The sequence below is a fragment of the Triticum dicoccoides genome, chromosome 3A, assembly GCF_002162155.2.
Source record: "Triticum dicoccoides isolate Atlit2015 ecotype Zavitan chromosome 3A, WEW_v2.0, whole genome shotgun sequence".
Lineage (NCBI taxonomy): Eukaryota > Viridiplantae > Streptophyta > Magnoliopsida > Poales > Poaceae > Triticum > Triticum dicoccoides.
Window position 1 is genome coordinate 744,081,253 of NC_041384.1, and position 14,996 is coordinate 744,096,248.

Here is a 14,996-nt window from a genome sequence, read left to right on the forward strand (position 1 = left end):
ACACCGCAAAAGAAGATTACATCGAATAGATCTCCACAAGAGAGGGGGAGAACTTTGTATTGAGATCCAAAAAGAGAGAAGAAGCCATCTAGCTAATAACTACGGACCCGAAGGTCTGAGGTAAACTACTCACACTTCATCGTAAGGGCTATGGTGTTGATGTAGAAGCCCTCCGTTATCAATGCCCCCTCCGGCGGAGCTCCGGAAAATGCCCCAAGATGGGATCTCGTGGATACAGAAAGTTACGGCGGTGGAATTAGGGTTTTCGCTCTATATCTTGTTTTTCGGGGGCATGTAGGTATATATATGCGGAACGAGTACGTCGGTGCAGCAACAGGGGGCCCACGAGGGTGGAGGGCGCACCTAGGGGTGGTAGGCGCGCCCCCCTACCTCGTGGCCTGCTGGTTGATGTCTTGACGTAGGGTCCAAGTCCTCTGGATCATGTTCGTTCTGAAAATCACGTTCCCGAAGGTTTCATTCTGTTTGGACTCAATTTGATATTCTTTTTCTGCGAAACCCTAAAATAGGCAAAAAAACAGCAATTCTGGGCTGGGCCTCCGGTTAATAGGTTAGTCCCAAATATAATATAAAAGTGTATAATAAAGCCCAATAATGTCCAAAACAGAATATAATATAGCATGGAACAATCAAAAATTATAGATACGTTGGAGACGTATCAGATGTCACCAAGCCAAAGAATATAGGCGGTACAATGAATGCCAAGGAAATTTCACAATATTTTCGTCCTTCTAACCTGGAAGCAAAAATGCTTTCATTTTGAAGGTTGACGTGTGTAACTTCCCCAACCTAAAACCCTATAGTTTTGTCATGTTTGTACTACATTTTATTATATTAACGTCTAAGTTATGGATATTAAATGTATGGAATTTATTTTTGCCTTTTCTTTTCATCTTTCTATTAAATGTTTCACAACATATTGAGCAATGTGAACTCTTTCAAAAAACCATTTGAAACTTTTTACTACTTATTTAATGCTTTTTATTTTCTAATTCCATGCTTTTCTAAATTTTTATGGCAACTCCAAGTCCAAGCTAGAGATCCAACCTTTGCCACAAATTCTTTCTGCATTTATCAAAGTCACCTAGAAAAATTCATAATTTTTTGGGCATCCAAAACTATAAATCCTAATTTATAATAGGTGTTTTAGCTGCTTGCGCCTGCATGAGAGGTGGAGATTGGAGTGACGTATTAGAAATTAGGAATCCAACTTGGCTGCTTGCGGCGTAGATACCACCTAGGTCAACGACTGAACATCAGGTTAAGGTTTGATTAAAATATCAGACATACTTACGACTCTTCTAGTGGGATGATGTGACACCTAGCTTTCCATTACAGCATTTACTAAATGATTAAAATACTACCATACATGTTAAATTTGAAGTAAAGTTCCAAGAGGCTCTCCCTTCGAAACAATATATGCAAAGAACAGGCCGAGCTAGATGGTTGTGTGTACTTTTTTAGCCCACCATAGCTCTTGCGACCTCGGTACCGACGAAGGTTGATATGGCAAATAAAAGCAAATGCAATAAACAAGGGAGAAACTAACAAACGAACTCAGTGTGTTCAATTCCTGGGTAAAGTACGTATTTCAGATCTCAGGTTACACTATAATACGTGCAACATTAAACACTAAATTATGGGTAATAAATGAAAGATATTATGTGGGCTATGATTCTCCGTTTGCTTCCTCCTCGAGTCCTCCTCCTTGGTGCACTTCTTCCAGATACATTTTTTCTTATTTTTTTCTTCTTCTCTGATGTTTTCCTTTTTCTTGCACAAGTTGTTTTTTAAATAAGCGGTGAACAGTTTTTCATACACATGCGATTAACCTTTATGTAAAAATGTGTGATGAAGATTTCTTTTAGAATTATTTGGATGATCATTTTTTCAAGTATGCGAGTAATAGTTTTTTAAATGCAAATGATAATTGTTTCCATATGATGTGCATATATTTTTCTATTACTAGCAAAAAGGCAAGTGCGTTGCAACAGGAGAAACAAAAATTTACTCCCCGGCTCAAGAGTATATTCCACACTCACATTCACGCGTGTGTGTGTGTCGTGCATGTGTACTTCTTGAAGGAAATATGCCCTAGAGGCAATAATAAAGTTATTATTTATTTCCTTATAATCATGATAAATGTTTATTATTCATGCTAGAATTGTATTTACCGGAAACATAATACATGTGTGAATACATAGACAAACAAAGTGTCACTAGTATGCCTCTACTTGACTAGCTCGTTAATCAAAGATGGTTATGTTTCCTAACCATGAACAATGAGTTGTTATTTGATTAACGAGGTCACATCATTAGCAGAATGATCTGATTGACATGACCCATTCCATTAGCTTAGCACCCGATCGTTTAGTATGTTGCTATTGCTTTCTTCATGACTTATACATGTTCCTATGACTATGAGATTATGCAACTCCCGTTTACCGGAGGAACACTTTGGGTACTACCAAACGTCACAACGTAACTGGGTGATTATAAAGGAGTACTACAGGTGTCTCCAATGGTCGATGTTGGGTTGGCGTATTTCGAGATTAGGATTTGTCACTCCGATTGTCGGAGAGGTATCTCTGGGCCCTCTCGGTAATACACATCACATAAGCCTTGCAAGCATTACAACTAATATGTTAGTTGTGAGATGATGTATTACGGAACGAGTAAAGAGACTTGCCAGTAACGAGATTGAACTAGGTATTGGATACCGACGATCGAATCTTGGGCAAGTAACATAACGATGACAAAGGGAACAACGTATGTTGTTATGCGGTCTGACCAATAAAGATCTTCGTAGAATATGTAGGAGCCAATATGGGCATCCATGTCCCGCTATTGGTTATTGACCAGAGACGTGTCTCGGTCATGTCTACATTGTTCTCGAACCCGTAGGGTCCGCACGCTTAAGGTTACGATGACAGTTATATTATGAGTTTATGCATTTTGATGTACCGAAGGTTGTTCGGAGTCCCGGATGTGATCACGGACATGACGAGGAGTCTCGAAATGGTCGAGACGTAAAGATTGATATATTGGAAGCCTATATTTGGATATCGGAAGTGTTCCGGGTGAAATCGGGATTTTACCGGGTTACCGGGAGGTTACCGGAACCCCCCGGAGCAATATGGGCCATCATGGGCCTTAGTGGAAAGGAGAAAGGGGCAGCCCAAGGGGGCTGCACGCCTCCCCCCTTCCCCTAGTCCTATTAGGACTAGGAGAGGTGGCCGGCCACCCCTCTCCCTCTTTCCCCCTTGGGAATCCTAGTTGGAATAGGATTGGTGGGGAGTCCTACTCCCGGTAGGAGTAGGACTCCTCCTGCGCCTCTCTCTCTTGGCCGGCGCCCCCTCCCCCCTTGGATCCTTTATATACTGAGGTAGAGACACCCCAAACACACACAAGTTGAAACAATTTGATCCACGTGATCTATTCCTTAGCCGTGTGCGGTGCCCCCTGCCACCATATTCCTCGATAATACTGTAGCGGAGTTTAGGCGAAGCCCTGCTGCTGTAGTTCATCAAGATCGTCACCACGCCGTCGTGCTGACGAAACTCTTCCCCGACACTTTGCTGGATCGGAGTCCGGGGATCGTCATCGAGCTGAACGTGTGCTCGAACTCGGAGGTGCCGTAGTATCGGTACTTGATCGGTTGGATCGAGAAGACGTACGACTACTTCCTCTACGTCGTGTCATCGCTTCCGCAGTCGGTCTGCGTTGGGTACGTAGAAAATACTCTCCCCTCGTTGCTATGCATCACATGATCCTGCGTGTGCGTAGGAATTTTTTTGAAATTACTACGAAACCCAACAGTGGCATCCGAGCCTAGGTTATTTATGTTGATGTTATATGCACGAGTAGAACACAAGTGAGTTGTGGACGATACAAGTCATACTGCCTACCAGCATGTCATACTTTGGTTCGGCGGTATTGTTGGACGAGACGACCCGGACCAACCTTACGCGTACGCTTACGCGAGACCGGTTCCCTCGACGTGCTTTGCACAGAGATGGCTTGCGGGCGACTGTCTCTCCAACTTTAGTTGAACCAAGTATGGCTACGCCCAGTCCTTGCGAAGGTTAAAACGGAGTCTAATTGACAAACTATCGTTGTGGTTTTGATGCGTAGGTGAGATTGGTTCTTACTTAAGCCCGTAGCAGCCACGTAAAACATGAAACAACAAAGTAGAGGACGTCTAACTTGTTTTTGCAGGGCATGTTGTGATGTGATATGGTCAAGGCATGATGCTGAATTTTATTGTATGAGATGATCATGTTTTGTAACCAAGTTATCGGCAACTGGCAGGAGCCATATGGTTGTCGCTTTATTGTATGCAATGCAATCGCGATGTAATGTTTTACCTTATTACTAAACGGTAGTAATAGTCGTGAAAGCATAAGATTGGCAAGACGACAATGATGCTACGATGGAGATCAAGGTGTCGCGCCGGTGACGATGGTGATCATGACGGTGCTTCGGAGATGGAGATCACAAGCACAAGATGATGATGGCCATATCATATCACTTATATTGATTGCATGTGATGTTTATCTTTTTATGCATCTTATCTTGCTTTGATTGACGGTAGCATTATAAGATGATCTCTCACTAAATTATCAAGAAGTGTTCTCCCTGAGTATGCACCGTTGCGAAAGTTCTTCGTGCTGAGACACCACGTGATGATCGGGTGTGATAGGCTCTACGTTCAAATACAACGGGTGCAAAACAGTTGCGCACGCAGAATACTCAGGTTAAACTTGACGAGCCTAGCATATACAGATATGGCCTCGGAACACGGAGACCGAAAGGTCGAGCGTGAATCATATAGTAGATATGATCAACATAATGATGTTCACCGATGAAACTACTCCATCTCATGTGATGATCGGACATGGTTTAGTTGATTTGGATCACGTGATCACTTAGAGGATTAGAGGGATGTCTATCTAAGTGGGAGTTCTTTAGTAATATGATTAATTGAACTTAAAATTTATCATGAACTTAGTCCCTGAGAGTATCTTGCTTGTTTATGTTGTTTGTAGATAGATGGCTCGTGCTGTTGTTCCGTTGAATTTTAATGCGTTCCTTGAGAAACCAAAGTTGAAAGATGATGGTAGCAATTACACGGACTGGGTCCGTAACTTGAGGATTATCCTCATTGCTGCACAGAAGAATTACATCCTGGAAGCACCGCTGGGTGCCAGGCCTGCTGCTGGAGCAACACCAGATGTTATGAACGTCTGGCAGAGCAAAGCTGATGACTACTCGATAGTTCAGTGTGCCATGCTTTACGGCTTAGAATCGGGACTTCAACGACGTTTTGAACGTCATGGAGCATATGAGATGTTCCAGGAGTTGAAGTTAATATTTCAAGCAAATGCCCGAATTGAGAGATATGAAGTCTCCAATAAGTTCTATAGCTACAAGATGGAGGAGAACAGTTCTGTCAGTGAGCATATACTCAAAATGTCTGGGTATAATAATCACTTGATTCAATTGGGAGTTAATCTTCCGGATGATTGCGTCATTGACAGAATTCTCCAATCACTGCCACCAAGCTACAAGAGCTTCGTGATGAACTATAATATGCAAGGGATGAACAAGACTATTCCCGAGCTCTTCGCAATGCTGAAAGCTGCGGAGGTAGAAATAAAAAAGGAGCATCAAGTGTTGATGGTTAACAAAACCACTAGTTTCAAGAAAAGGGCAAAGGAAAGAAGAAAGGGAACTTCAAGAAGAACAGCAAGTCAGTTGCTGCTCAAGAGAAGAAACCCAAGTCTGGACCTAAGCCTGAAACTGAGTGCTTCTACTGCAAGCAGACTGGTCGCTGGAAGCGGAACTGCCCCAAGTATTTGGCGGATAAGAAGGATGGCAAGGTGAACAAAGGTATATGTGATATACATGTTATTGATGTGTACCTTACCAATGCTCGCAGTAGCACCTGGGTATTTGATACTGGTTCTGTTGCTAATATTTGCAACTTGAAACAGGGGCTACGGATTAAGCGAAGATTGGCTAAGGACGAGGTGACGATGCGCGTGGGAAACGGTTCCAAAGTCGATGTGATCACAGTCGGCACGCTACCTCTACATCTACCTTCGGGATTAATATTAGACCTAAGTAATTGTTATTTGGTGCCAGCGTTGAGCATGAACATTATATCTGGATCTTGTTTAATGCGAGACGGTTATTCATTTAAATCAGAGAATAATGGTTGTTCTATTTATATGAGTAATATCTTTTATGGTCATGCACCCTTGAAGAGTGGTCTATTCTTATTGAATCTCGATAGTAGTAATACACATATTCATAATGTTGAAGCCAAAAGATGCAGAGTTGATAATGAAAGTGCAACTTATTTGTGGCACTGTCGTTTAGGTCATATCGGTATAAAGCACATGAAGAAACTCCATGCTGATGGACTTTTGGAACCACTTTATTATGAATCACTTGGTACTTGCGAACCGTGCCTCATGGGCAAGATGACTAAAACACCGTTCTCCGGTACTATGGAGAGAGCAACAGATTTGTTGGAAATCATACATACCGATGTATGTGGTCCAATGAATATTGAGGCTCGAGGCGGATATCGTTATTTTCTCAACTTCACAGATGATTTGAGCAGATATGGATATATCTACTTAATGAAGCATAAGTCTGAAATATTTGAAAAGTTCAAAGAATTTCAGAGTGAAGTTGAAAATCATCGTAACAAGAAAATAAAGTTTCTACGATCTGATCGTGGAGGAGAATATTTGAGTTACGTGTTTGGTGTACATTTGAAAAACTGTGGAATAGTATCACAACTCACGCCACCCGGAACACCACAACGCAATGGTGTGTCCGAACGTCGTAATCGTACTTTACTAGATATGGTGCGATCTATGATGTCTCTTACAGATTTACCGCTATCATTTTGGGGTTGTGCTTTAGAGACGGCCGCATTCACGTTAAATAGGGCACCATCAAAATCCGTTGAGACGACGCCTTATGAACTGTGGTTTGGCAAGAAACCAAAGTTGTCGTTTCTTAAAGTTTGGGGCTGCGATGCTTATGTGAAAAAACTTCAACCTGATAAGCTCGAACCCAAATCGGAGAAATGTGTCTTCATAGGATACCCAAAGGAAACTGTTGGGTACACCTTCTATCACAGATCCGAAGGCAAGACATTCGTTGCTAAGAATGGATCATTTCTAGAGAAGGAGTTTCTCTCGAAAGAAGTGAGTGGGAGGAAAGTAGAACTTGACGAGGTAATTGTACCTGCTCCCTTACTGGAAAGTAGTTCATCACAGAAAACTGTTTCAGTGACACCTACACCAGTTAGTGAGGAAGCCAATGATAATGATCATGAAACTTCAGATCAAGATACTACTGAACCTCGTAGATCAACCAGAGTAAGATCCGCACCAGAGTGGTATGGTAATCCTGTTCTGGAGGTCATGCTACTAGATCATGATGAACCTATGAACTATGAAGAAGCGATGGTGAGCCCAGATTCCGCAAAGTGGCTTGAAGCCATGAAATCTGAGATGGGATCCATGTATGAGAACAAAGTATGGACTTTGGTTGACTTGCCCGATGATCGGCAAGCAATTGAGAATAAATGGATCTTTAAGAAGAAGACTGACGTTGATGGTAATGTTACTGTCTACAAAGCTCAACTTGTCGCAAAAGGTTTTCGGCAAGTTCAAGGGATTGACTACGATGAGACCTTCTCACCCGTAGCGATGCTTAAGTCCGTCCGAATCATGTTAGCGATTGTCGCATTTTATGATTATGAAATTTGGCAGATGGATGTCAAAACTGCATTCCTGAATGGATTTCTGGAAGAAGAGTTGTATATGATGCAACCGGAAGGTTTTGTCGATCCAAAGGGAGCTAACAAAGTGTGCAAGCTCCAGCGATCCATTTGTGGACTGGTGCAAGCCTCTCGGAGTTGGAATAAACGTTTTGATAGTGTGATCAAAGCATTTGGTTTTATACAGACTTTCGGAGATGCCTGTATTTACAAGAAAGTGAGTGGGAGCTCTGTAGCATTTCTGATATTATTTCTGGATAGCATAAAGGGATACTTGAATAAAAGTTTTTCAATGAAAGACCTCGGTGAAGCTGCTTACATATTAGGCATTAAGATCTATAGAGATAGATCAAAACGCTTAATTGGACTTTCACAAAGCACATACCTTGACAAAATTTTGAAGAAGTTCAAAATGGATCAAGCGAAGAAAGGGTTCTTGCCTGTGTTACAAGGTGTGAAATTGAGTAACTCTCAATGCCCGACCACTGCAGAAGATAGAGAGAATATGAAAGATGTTCCCTATGCATCAGCCATAGGATCTATCATGTATGCAATGCTGTTTACCAGACCTGATGTATGCCTTGCTATAAGTTTAGCAGGGAGGTACCAAAGTAATCCAGGAGTGGATCACTGGACAGCGGTCAAGAACATCCTGAAATACCTGAAAAGGACTAAGGATATGTTTCTCATATATGGAGGTGACAAAGAGCTCATCGTAAAAGGTTACGTTGATGCAAGCTTTGACACTGATCCGGACGATTCTAAATCGCAAACCGGATACGTGTTTACATTAAACGGTGGAGCTGTCAGTTGGTGCAGTTCTAAACAAAGCGTCGTACCGGGATCTACATGTGAAGCGGAATACATAGCTGCTTCGGAAGCAGCAAATGAAGGAGTCTGGATGAAGGAGTTCATATCCGATCTAGGTGTCATACCTAGTGCATCGGGTCCGATGAAAATCTTTTGTGACAATACTGGTGCAATTGCCTTGGCAAAGGAATCCAGATTTCACAAAAGGACCAAACACATCAAGAGACGCTTCAACTCCATCCGGGATCTAGTCCAGGTGGGAGACATAGAGATTTGCAAGATACATACGGATCTGAATGTTGCAGACCCATTGACTAAGCCTCTTCCACGAGCAAAACATGATCAGCACCAAGGCTCCATGGGTGTTAGAATCATTACAGTGTAATCTAGATTATTGACTCTAGTGCAAGTGGGAGACTGAAGGAAATATGCCCTAGAGGCAATAATAAAGTTATTATTTATTTCCTTATAATCATGATAAATGTTTATTATTCATGCTAGAATTGTATTTACCGGAAACATAATACATGTGTGAATACATAGACAAACAAAGTTTCACTAGTATGCCTCTACTTGACTAGCTCGTTAATCAAAGATGGTTATGTTTCCTAACCATGAACAATGAGTTGTTATTTGATTAACGAGGTCACATCATTAGCAGAATGATCTGATTGACATGACCCATTCCATTAGCTTAGCACCCGAACGTTTAGTATGTTGCTATTGCTTTCTTCATGACTTATACATGTTCCTATGACTATGAGATTATGCAACTCCCGTTTACCGGAGGAACACTTTGGGTACTACCAAACGTCACAACGTAACTGGGTGATTAGAAAGGAGTACTACAGGTGTCTCCAATGGTCGATGTTGGGTTGGCGTATTTCGAGATTAGGATTTGTCACTCCGATTGTCGGAGAGGTATCTCTGGGCCCTCTCGGTAATACACATCACATAAGCCTTGCAAGCATTACAACTAATATGTTAGTTGTGAGATGATGTATTACAGAACGAGTAAAGAGACTTGCCAGTAACGAGATTGAACTAGGTATTGGATACCGACGATCGAATCTCGGGCAAGTAACATACCGATGACAAAGGGAACAACGTATGTTGTTATGCGGTCTGACCGATAAAGATCTTCGTAGAATATGTAGGAGCCAACATGGGCATCCAGGTCCCGCTATTGGTTATTGACCAGAGACGTGTCTCGGTCATGTCTACATTGTTCTCGAACCCGTAGGGTCCGCACGCTTAAGGTTACGATGATAGTTATATTATGAGTTTATGCATTTTGATGTACCGAAGGTTGTTCGGAGTCCCGTATGTGATCATGGACATGACGAGGAGTCTCGAAATGGTCGAGACGTAAAGATTGATATATTGGAAGCCTATATTTGGATATCGGAAGTGTTCCGGGTGAAATCGGGATTTTACCGGGTTACCGGGAGGTTACCGGAACCCCGCGGAGCCATATGGGCCATCATGGGCCTTAGTGGAAAGGAGAAAGGGGCAGCCCAAGGGGGCTGCGTGCCTCCCCCCTTCCCCTAGTCCTATTAGGACTAGGAGAGGTGGCCGGCCACCCCTCTCCCTCTTTCCCCCTTGGGAATCCTAGTTGATTGGGGGGGGGGGGAGTCCTACTCCCGGTAGGAGTAGGACTCCTCCTGCGCCTCTCTCTCTTGGCCGGCGCCCCTCCCCCCTTGGCTCCTTTATATACTGAGGTAGAGACACCCCAAACACACACAAGTTGACACAATTTGATCCACGTGATCTATTCCTTAGCCATGTGCGGTGCCCCCTGCCACCATATTCCTCGATAATACTGTAGCGGAGTTTAGGCGAAGCCCTGCTGCTGTAGTTCATCAAGATCGTCACCACGCCGTCGTGCTGACGAAACTCTTCCCCGACACTTTGCTGGATCAGAGTCCGGGGATCGTCATCGAGCTGAACGTGTGCTCGAACTCGGAGGTGCCGTAGTTTCGGTACTTGATCGGTTGGATCGAGAAGACGTACGACTACTTCCTCTACTTCCTCTACTTCCTCTAGTTTCGGTACTTGTATTTGCCGACAATCTTAAACATGCAAAATCGATGTATGAAGTGCTACACTTTAATCCTAAAATAAAGGAACAACCGACCTCGAAGCAGTGTATTTGTGTTCGTGTCGATTATAGTGTTTTTTTTTTCTTCAGAGACAAGTTCATCCCTTCGGACACTGATCAACACAAGGAAAAGAAGAGCTACATTCATAGAGGACTGTTTATTAATGAACAGTTTTTTTAAAGAATTAATTGATTTAAATATCTAAAGTATTATTTATATTCACAAAGGACGAATAAGTTACCTCGGGCGCTTGTGGAGCTGTGGAGTGTTCTTGCCATGGATCGACAATAGTCATATTCCAGTAACTTCCGAAAGCTAATTCAAGAGCGTGAAAAATAGCCTTACATGTGTAGGGATAACAGTGGCTTCATTATCGGGTGGAGCGGTTTGTAAGTGAATAAAGAAATTTAGTAATATGTTGACCTGATTTTTCAAGATGTTTTGAGGTGTCCCTTGATGCATATCTATGTGCATCACGTCGATGAAGCTTGCTTGCGTGCTGCATAAATCACGACGCTGGAAGGTAATTGATCTGCAAATCATGCACATGATAACAAATTAAAAATTTCTAATGGATCCATCTGTAGCGATCTGACCTCAAACGGTCAAATCTCTGTGCATAAGTGTCAACCCTAGATCGGTAATGCTGATACACACAGTATTTCAAGGATTTATAACAGAGTTTCAATCACACACTTATTACATCGATAGTCTCAAAAGAGAACTTGTTACAATAATAAGTGGCCATGTTATATGCAAATTCCTCAATAGTGTTTGCTCATGTTATATCTTTTCATTGAAGTGGTTCGATTGTGCCCAGGTGGCTTTGTTGTTTCCAGGGAATGAAGCCGAGTGGCCTATGTTTTGCCGGAACGTTGATTCATTTCCGTTCCGGCAAATTTCAGGTTCTCGATTTGTCCATTTTTCAGCAAAAGTCATGCCAAAATTTTCGATGAATTTTGCATGACTTGTGCTACAAACTAGGACATATCGAGTGCCCGGGATTTGCGGCACCGGGAAGGAGTCAACGTTCCTGCAAAGCATAGGCCTTTTTTATGTCATTATTCATTTTATGAGGTCTAGAATTAATTGACTATATTTAATTGTAGGAAACATGGCTAGGAACGATGAAGGACAACATTCTGGTGACTGCGAAAATGTCTACCTGGCGGCAGAAGAATTTTTGAGGGAAGCCGACGATCAAGACCGGCATTTGAGACCAACAACGGAGATTGAGACCGGTTGCTGGGTCCACCTGTCACATCGGAGATTGAGACCGACATCGAGACCGGTGTTGAGACTGAGACCGGCATCGAGATCGGCGCTTAGACTGAGACCGGCGCCGAGACTAGCGGAGCCAGTATAGAACCGAAAGCAAAGAGGCAACGGCTTTCTAACAAGCTCAGGACTACTAGACTGGTGGTCACGTAGGTGGACGACAGCAATTTTGAGCCAAACGCACCCGAGGAAGCGCGCCCATGGTACGACAATCAAATAGGCTGCATCATATGGACAACCGCCACCATCAACGATGAGAAACTAAAGAATATAGATAATATGAGGCCCTCCCTCCTAAAGAAGATGCATCAGATATTCTTGTTCGCTGGCCGAAATGAAAAGGATTATAAAGATCCAGATAAGGACCCGATAATGAAGAAGATAAACAAACACGCCATGACCAAGTTTAGCGACGCGTTGGCCGCCTGGAAATCATGGGTGAAATATCGGATCGTCAATAAAAAGGAACCCTACTCCGAGATTGTAAAGGATAATTCGACAATCACGACAAAGCACTTTCAAATATTCAAGGCGGCTTGCGAGGCCGAAGCTGCCAAAAAAAGTTAAAGTACATGATGGGGCGTGAACATAGGAATATTGGGTGCCACCACCTCGAAAGTCGTGGTTACGGCGGGAAGAGGTCCATATGGGCCAAGGAGGACGCGGAAGCCGCGAATCTGGGCATCCCAGACCGCTTGGCGGAGTTCACTGTCCCGAGGGAGCGTGACGTCCTTAGGGCCCGACATCGTTGGGACCCAATGAAGAAGGTTTTCTAGACAAACGCAATCACGAGGAGTTCATGAGACTGCTGATAATTTTAGTTTCTGATCAATTCGACTGCATGTTAGTCATATTTGTAAACGATCCTTGTGCCTTTTGCAGAGAGAGCAACACAGGATTGCGGCCGAAAGCGACTCGCCATCTGAGGCGTTGGCGAGGCCCAAGTGGGACACTCCATTCAACCGGGCGTTGAACTTATTGAAAGGACTCCCGATGACTGAGCAAGGAATATTACGGCGAGCAGTGACCCATATGGAGATGCATTTTCTGTAACTACATGCATAATGCCGGTTGTCATGTGGAACTTGTCGACACTCACTTTTCATCCTAAGGATTTTTAGTTTAGTCCTAGAACAACGGCCATCGCACGAGGATGTTCGTGACAGTAGTAGCATCATCCAATACTGATGAGCAAAACATTTCTTACGAAAAACACATTATTTAAAAAAATGTGTCAACACATTAATATTACAACGACATTTTTTTAACACATATATTTTTATGTTCAAATTGCGTGAACAATTTATAAATACATGGACAAATATTTAATTCTGAACATTTCAAAAACACAGATAGTGACCTATCTCCAAAATGCATGCTTGTAATGTCCTTAAAACAAAAGAGAAATAGAGAGACAATAGCAAAAAAATTAATATAGAAAAGGAAGAATCGAAGAATTTCTGAAGCGACGTTGGTCTAAACTCTTTGAACATTTCATTTAATTACGCTGTACAGAATTTGAAAATAAAAGGGCTTTGGCCCATCCATGGTGGGATCAATCTGGGCCGCGAGGCATGAATGAAATGACTGAAATGACGACGCTGACGTTGACGCTGATGTTGGATCCCTATCTCTTCCCGCGCGGAGATGAAATCATATGCAGAAACATTACTTCCTTCCAATTCTGCCGAGTTTACTTCTTACAGTTTATCATTCTCCCTACACCTTAGCCCCTCTTACCACCTACCCACGCTGCTATATATATCCACGCTTTCCGTCCAATCGAGTCACAGGCTCACAGCCATTCTTTTTCCCTTCCCTAAAGTACAGAGTACATTCTAGCTCGCGCCCCAGGCTGTGCGACAGATCCAAAAGCCCTGGCCGCCAACATCATGTATTCAAAAACTTTTTAAACATATATTTGCAAAACTGTTCAAAACATATTTGAATAAACGTTCATCGTGTATTTAGAAAAGTGTTAAACACATATTGAAAATGTTCATCGTGTAATTAAAAAACTTTAACAATGTATTTCCAAAATATTTAACGTATAATTGAAAAAAATATTCACATTATGTAAAGAATTTTCATCTGTATTTACTTCTTTCCTAGTTTACCTACCAACGCTGCTATATATATCCGGCCTTTCCGTCCAATCCAGTCACAGGCTCACAGCAATTCCCCCCTTTCCTTCCTTACATTACAGACTACAGAGTACATTCCAGCTCGCGCCCCAGGCTATGCGATGGATCCAAAAGCCCTGGCCGCCAAGGAGGAGGAGGAGTTCGTCGAGCAACTCTGCAGCAACCTCAGCTGCGCCGGCGCCCGCCCACGTCCTCCGCCTACCGACGGCACAGCCGCCGTCGTAGCCAACAATCCCCCTGGTCCTGCTGTCGGCAACATGTGGCCAATGGCCTTCCTATCCAACCTCCGACAAGCGGCCATGGACGCATCGTCCGTTGTCGACGAGTTCCCCTGCGCCAGACTTCTCATTTTCGCACCGAGCTGGGGCCCTGCTGGTCCGGGCAGGTACACGAGCGGCGCTCCGTCCAGTAGTCTTGGATAATCTAAACATGCCTACGTGCTACTAGTACTAAGTTGTGTTTGAGTTTGGCAGTACTAGTTTTATGTGAGTAGGCTTAGCTTAATTGTGATCAGTGTAACCGGTAATTAGGAAAGTGTGCGTCGGTGTATGGCTTGCATGCCTTGAGTACTGTGTTCTATTAGGTTATGGCGGAGTCGGCTACGCGCCATGGTTAGGACGATGTATATATATATATATATATATATATATATATATATATATATATATATATATATATATATATATATATATATATATATATAGTGTTACTATTCATCACCCATGGTGCAGAATAAGTTATTCTTCACCCGAGGTAATCTTACAATCATTTCATAATTAAATTACATTTAAAATTCAAATAGTTACATTCTTATTGATTCACTACGTAAAATTTGACATA